At 46.9% G+C, this 6,664-nt stretch overlaps 1 pseudogene; it reads left to right on the top strand.

The window, feature by feature from the left end:
• The first annotated feature begins 5,556 nt into the window (after positions 1 to 5,556).
• Positions 5,557 to 5,674, top strand: LOC124720691 (annotated as a pseudogene).
• The last annotated feature ends 990 nt before the right edge of the window (positions 5,675 to 6,664 follow it).

Raw genomic sequence — 6,664 nt, forward strand, 5'->3', positions numbered from 1 at the left:
ACGTGAAAATGTAATCACATGTCAGTTCTGGTATAATATATTTGTCCAATGAATACCTGCTTATCATCTGCATTTCTTCTTGGGGTAGCAATTATAATAGCCAGTAGCGACTGTTGTTTTTTACATTCGTTTACCTAACATCAATGCTTGGTGGTGGGGGGTGGGGGGGTGGTGAGGGTCATCGCCCATCGAAGTTCAGACATCGATGAAGACGACGAAACCAGCACCTCGACGCCTGTACGTCACATCACGCAGTTTTCTAGCGCCTGCGCTCGCCACAGCTGCCACAGCTGCAGGCGTGCTCGCGCCTCCTGCCTGCTCCCTGCTGCGCACGTCACCCCCCCGTCTGCATCTCTGCGCGTCAGACGCGGCCCCACCTGCATCGCAAGCACCCGGTGGCCGCTGCTTGCCGAGCACTGCGGGCTGTGGCAGGGGGTGGCGGGTGGAGGCGGGGTTGCCGCCTGCAGGTCACCGACCTTCGCGCAGCGCGTGGTGGAGGGTGCTGCTGCCGTGGAGAGCAGCGCCCGCTGCAGCTCGGCGCGTGGCGGCTGCCGCGCTGTCTGCTGAGCGGACTCCCCCTCTGCAGTCCGTCCCAACTTAACCTTCCCCCTACTTATACCTCCCGAGGAGATCACGAATGTAAAATTACAGAGACTCGAGCGCGCACGGAGGGTTTCTGGCTGTCGTTCTTCCCGCGAAACCTACGCGACTGCAACAGGAAAGGGAGGTAATGACAGTGGCACGTAAAGTGGCCTCCCCCACACACCGTTGGGTTCCTTGTTGAGTATAAATGTACACGCAGATGTAGATGCAGAAGCTGCCGGGCACGGTGACGCCTGTATCGGTTGATTCCGCCGACGGCCGACATCGGCAGAAGACGGCCGATCTTATCACACCAGCACACCACCACTGTGTTCGCGCTCACTCTGCAGCCGGTCTCGTCTTCCGAATCTGCAGACTCTGGACGGCAATCGGCGGAACTGAAATGTTCGCTTTCTTCGCCAGAATCACTGCATTTTTCTCACGTGCGAAATATGAACTGTGAGAAACTGAGAAGTTTGCTTCTAGAATGAAGGAGTTTGTGTCATTCCGAGGATAAAAAGATATCGTATTGGGGCTATAGCTCTGATCCTAAGTACTGCAGTCGAAGCGTTATTAGAAAACACAAGTAGCTAAAATCTGTATCGGATATTTTAGGTGTAAATTGTAATCTTAAAAAATGATGCGTTAAAGTGAGAAGAATGACGTATCTTACACTTAAGGGGGGGTAGGAAGTCAAACGGGCCGACTTGGAGCAGCGGAGGCATCACAGGACATTTTAATTTCCACTGTCTATACTTTTACAAATAAATTAATAAAATTTTGTGAGAATGACCAGTGGGGGTTCAGAATTCACACTCAATGCAGTGGAACTTCGAAAACATAAGAAAATAATCTTTTTTACGTGTGAAATTTCATCATTGTTTCACTTACTAGTGGCTGCATGTGTTGCTATAGGTACTCTATTCTTCATAAGTTAAAGAGATTCTTCAATAAATTTTGCACAGCATACATACCATACTTATACAGGTGTGTGAAACTCTAGAATATATTTAATTTATGAAAAAACGAATGATCTGTCGTATTTTAAACTTTATGTTTAGAAAAAACACTAATTTTGTATTTAATTACCTCAATTTTTACCACAGTTTTTAATAGATTTGGAAAATTCAGGAGTTTCATACACCTTTAAGTATGGTTTGTATGCTGTGCAAAATTCGTCGAACCATCTCTCTTACTTATGAAGAAAAGTGTACCTATAGCAACAAATGCTGCCATTAGTAAGTGAAAAAAATAATGAAATTTCACATGTAAAAAAAATTACTTCGTTGTGTTTTCGAACTTCTACTGCTATGAGTGTGAATTCTGAATCCTTCCTGCTCATGCTGACAAAGTTTTATGAATTTATTTGTAAAAGTTTAGACAGTGGAAATTAAAATGTCCTGTGGTGCCTCTCCTGCTCCAAGTCGGCCCGTTTGACGTCCTACCCCCCCCCCCCCCCCCCCAAAGTTGCGGTGGGAGATCTCCCTTGTGTTATGGTAAGTGCGCCGTTTACATGTCTACGATTTACCATGCTGCTACCGGAAATTTTATGCGTAATTAAGCTCAGAAAAAACAAAAAATATGATCCGTGCCTTCGCATCTAATGTTTAAAGTCACTATAATTCAACCTTCTTGGGTTGCGATAAAAGGACATTAGCTTTCTACGAATTATTACTACTGTCTACTGGCGTTCTTGTGCTGCTATGATTCTTTTAGGTGTGATTTGCAAATGTTTATTTGTTTTTTTCACTTTTAATTGCTATAGGTTTTCACAATACTCGTTGTTAAATTGAGGTTTGCCCTTTCAAATGTACGCTGAATGACTGTTTCGGCCATTCTCGGTGGTAAAAATACGCAATTTGTTGTGGTAGGTCGTGGAATTTTCCTGCTTGTGCCCCTACAGTTTCATGAAGTTCCGATACTTGCGGCGCTACAAGCAGCTCTCAAAACGGCGTCTGTAACAAAAGTGCATTCCGTGCGGCGAGCTGTCATTGAATTTCTTTTGTACGAAAAGCAGTACATCGCAGGTATTCGTAGCCCCTTGCAGAATGTCTACGAAGAGCTCAGAGTGAACAAAAGCAAGGTGAGTCGTAGGGCGAGGGGTCTGTCATCACTGCGCAAACCTGTCCAGTATTCGCCGTGCCGGCCGGCCACACAGAGCTGTGACTGCTGGAATGTCGGAACGTGCCGACACCCTCATTCGAGGTGATGGACGGGTCACAACCACACGTACCGCTGCTCAACTGGACGTCACTGTTGGTAGTGTGTGGCAACATTCAGGGTACTCGCCGGTATGTGCCTGCCATGATCTCCGCCGCCTAACAGAAGACCAGAGAGAGCAACCGAGGGCCGTCTATGTTTGCGCATTGCGAGGTTAATCGTGACAATTTTTTGTCGAACATCGTCACAAGTAATGAAGCAGCGGTTAAGGACTTCCAACCGGAAGCAAAACGGCAATCCACGCCACACCATCTCTCCTCTAAGGAAAGAGTCCAGCCGGTATGTAGTCATCTGGGAGTGTGGGCTGTTAGTCTGTCTGACGTCCTCTCTCATAGTGCAACGATCAACTCTGAAGTGCACAGTGCTGCCCTCAGGAAACTGAAGAAACGACATCAGCGTGTTCGTCGCCACAAAAATTGGAACCAACTTCTCCTTCTGCATGACAACGCAAGGCCAACACAAGTATACACACGTGAGAGTGGCTCGCAAAACTTCTATTAACTGTATTGAAGGTTAACTGTCGCGTTATGTCTGTTTTGCTGAATTCATTTGAAGTCGTGGACAGTCTTCGTCATCCTGCTTTTCAGTGTCACCACATATCGTCTCGACTATCTCCACCATTCACAGTGAGGCGACAAAAATCATTCGATAGCGAATATACTTACGCAGATCGCGGCAGCAGACCGTGTACGATGTATGAAAGGGCCGAACTCTGCCGGAGCTGTCATTTGTAGTCAGCTCACTCACGTGAAGAGGTTTCCGCCGTCATTGTGGACGCACGACGGCTATTAACAGACTTTGAACGCGAAATAATAGTTGGAGCTAGATGAATGCGACATTCTATTCCGGAAAACGTTACGAAATTCAATATTTAGAGATCTACAGTGCCAAAAATGTTCCGAGAATACCAAATTTCAGGCGTTACCTCTCATCACTGACAACGCAGCAGCCGACGGCCTTCGCTTAACGACCCAGAGCAGCGGCGTTTGTGGAGAGTTGTGAGAGCTACGAAACAACGAACACTGCGCGAAATAACCGCACAAGTCAATGTACGACTTGTTGATGTTGTTGTTGTTGTGGTTTTCAGTCCAGAGACTGGTTTGATGCAGCTCTCCATGACACTCTATCCTGTACAAGCTTCTTCGTCTCCAAGTAACTACTGCAAAATCTGAATCTGCTTAGTGTATTCGTCTCTTGGTCTCCCTATACTATTTTTGTGGTGTCACCGCCAGACACCACACTTGCTAGGTGGTAGCTTAAATCGGCCGCGGTCCATTTAGTACATGTCGGACCCGCGTGTCGCCACTGTGTGATCGCAGACCGAGCGCCACCACAAGGCAGGTCTCGAGATACGGACTAGCACTCGCCCCAGTTGTACTACGACTTTGCTAGCGACTACACTGACGAAGCCTTTCTCTCATTTGCCGAGAGACAGTTAGAATAGCCTTCAGCTAAGTCCATGGCTACGACCTAGCAAGGCGCCATTAACCGTATCTGAAGATAGTCTTATTTGTATTATCAAGAGCGATGTACCACAAGAATGGAATAAAGTTAAGTATTCGAGGAGCTGCATACTTTCCCTATTAGCATTCAATACTTATCCTGTTCCAGAATTCACGCCCGTCTGCGTTAGATAGCGTGCATTTCGGCCTCCTATATCTACAAGGTGTTGGCACATTTACCAACACATCAATTTTTACTCTCCACTATTCCCTCCAGTACTAAATTGGTATCCGTTGATGCCTCACAACAGCTCCTACCAATCCTTCTTCTAATCAAGCAGTGACAGAAACTCCTCTTCTACACCATTCTATTCAGTACCTCCTCATTAGCTACTTGCTCTGCACAGTTAATCTTCAGCATTCTTCTGTAGCACCACATTTCGAAAACTTCTATTCTCTTCTTGTCTAAAATATTTATCGTCCATGTTTCACATTCATATATGGCTACGGTCCATACAAATACTTAAAAAAAAGACTTACTTACAGTTAGATCTATGCTCGAACAATTTCTCTTCTTGAGAAACGCTTTCCTTGCCATTGCCAGTCTATATTTCATATCGTCTGTACTTCGACCATCATGAGTTATTTTGCTCCCAAAATAGCGAAAGTCATCTACTACTTTAAATGTCTCATTTCATAATCTAATTCCCTCAGCGTCACCTGATTAAATTCGACTACAATTCCACTATCCTCGTTTTTCTTTTGTTGACGTTCATCTTGTATCCTCCTTTCAACACACTGTCCATTCCGTTCAACTGCTCTTCCAGGTCCTCCGGTGTGTCTGACAGAATTACACTGTTGTCGGCAAACCTCAGTTTTATTCTTCTTCATGGATTTTAATTCCTATTCCAATTTTTTCTTTCGTTTTCTTTACTAGTTGCTCAATACACAGATTGAGTAACATCGGGGATAGGTTACAACCCTGTCTCATTCCCCTCCCAACCACTGCTTTTGTTTCATGCCCCTTGACCCTTATAACTGCCATCTTGCTTCTGTACAAATTATAAATAGTGTTTCGCTCTCTGTATTTTACCCTTGCCAGCTTCAGAATTTGAAAGAATGTACGACTACACTGCTAAATTAGGCGTTAATGGGGTATGACATTATACGATCGACGCGAATGCCTTTGTTAACAGCATGACATCGCCTACAGCATCTGTCGTGGGGTGTTGTCCATATCACTTCGGCCCCAGGCGACAGCAAAACCGCGGCTTGGTCACATGAGTTCCGATTTCAACTGGTAAGAGCTGATGCCAAGGGCCTTATCGCAGTGGTAAGACCGGTTCCCGTCAGATCACCGGAGTTAAGCGCTGTCGGGCTGGGCTAGCACTTGGATGGGTGACCATCCGGTCTGCCGAGCGCTGTTGGCAAGCGGGGTGCACTCAGCCCTCGTGAGGCAAATAGGGGGGCTAATTGATTCAGAAGTAGCGGCTCCGGTCTCGTAAACTGACACACGGCCGGGAGAGCGGTATGCTGACCACACGCCCCTCCGTATCTGCATCCAGTGAAGCCTGTCGTCTGAGGATGACATGGCGGCCTGTCGGTACCAATGGACCCTCCAGGGCCTGTGGAAGGAATGATAGGATTCGAGTGTGGCGCAGACCCCACGAAGCCATGGCCGGAAGTTGTCGACAAGGCACTGTGGCAGCAGGTGGTGGCTGCATAATACTTGTTTACATGGGACTGGACAGGGGGTCGTCTTGTGCATCTGATCCGATCGCTGACGTAATGGTCATGTTCGGCAGCTTGGAGAGCATTGTCAGCCATTCGTGGTCTTCATGTTCGCAAATAACGGAGGAATTTTCACGGATGTCAGCGCGTAATGTACCGGGCCACTACCGTTCGCGATAGGCTCAATAAACACAGTGGAAAATTCGGACAAATCCCGTCGAACATTTATGGGACATCATCGAGAGGTCAGCTCGCGCACAAAGTCCAGTACCGGCAACACTATCGCAGCTATGGACGGCTGTGAGGTAGCATCGCTCAAGACTCCTGAAGGCGAATTCCGACGACTTTCTGAGGCCACACCGCGTCTGTTCGTGCAATACTTTCGGCAAAAGAAGTTCAGAGACCGTACTGGGTGGTATCGCACGACTTGTGTCACCTCAGTGTAGAATAGAACGGTTCTCTCTCCTCTCACAGATTCGTAAAACTTGTCTTGGTATTCTAGCAAATGAGGAACTCGCCACGTTGTGTTCCACACAGGATACAGCTCGTTTACACACAGTCGCCGTCTTGCTGCAATGCAAGATTCGTCTTCAAGCATAGAGGCTCCGCGGTACTCGTCCCATTCTAGGAGGTTAAGCCCCACCTGCTTCACACACAGAATAGATTATTTATTTATTTACCGTAGTACC

Source organism: Schistocerca piceifrons, chromosome 11, assembly GCF_021461385.2.
Source record: "Schistocerca piceifrons isolate TAMUIC-IGC-003096 chromosome 11, iqSchPice1.1, whole genome shotgun sequence".
Lineage (NCBI taxonomy): Eukaryota > Metazoa > Arthropoda > Insecta > Orthoptera > Acrididae > Schistocerca > Schistocerca piceifrons.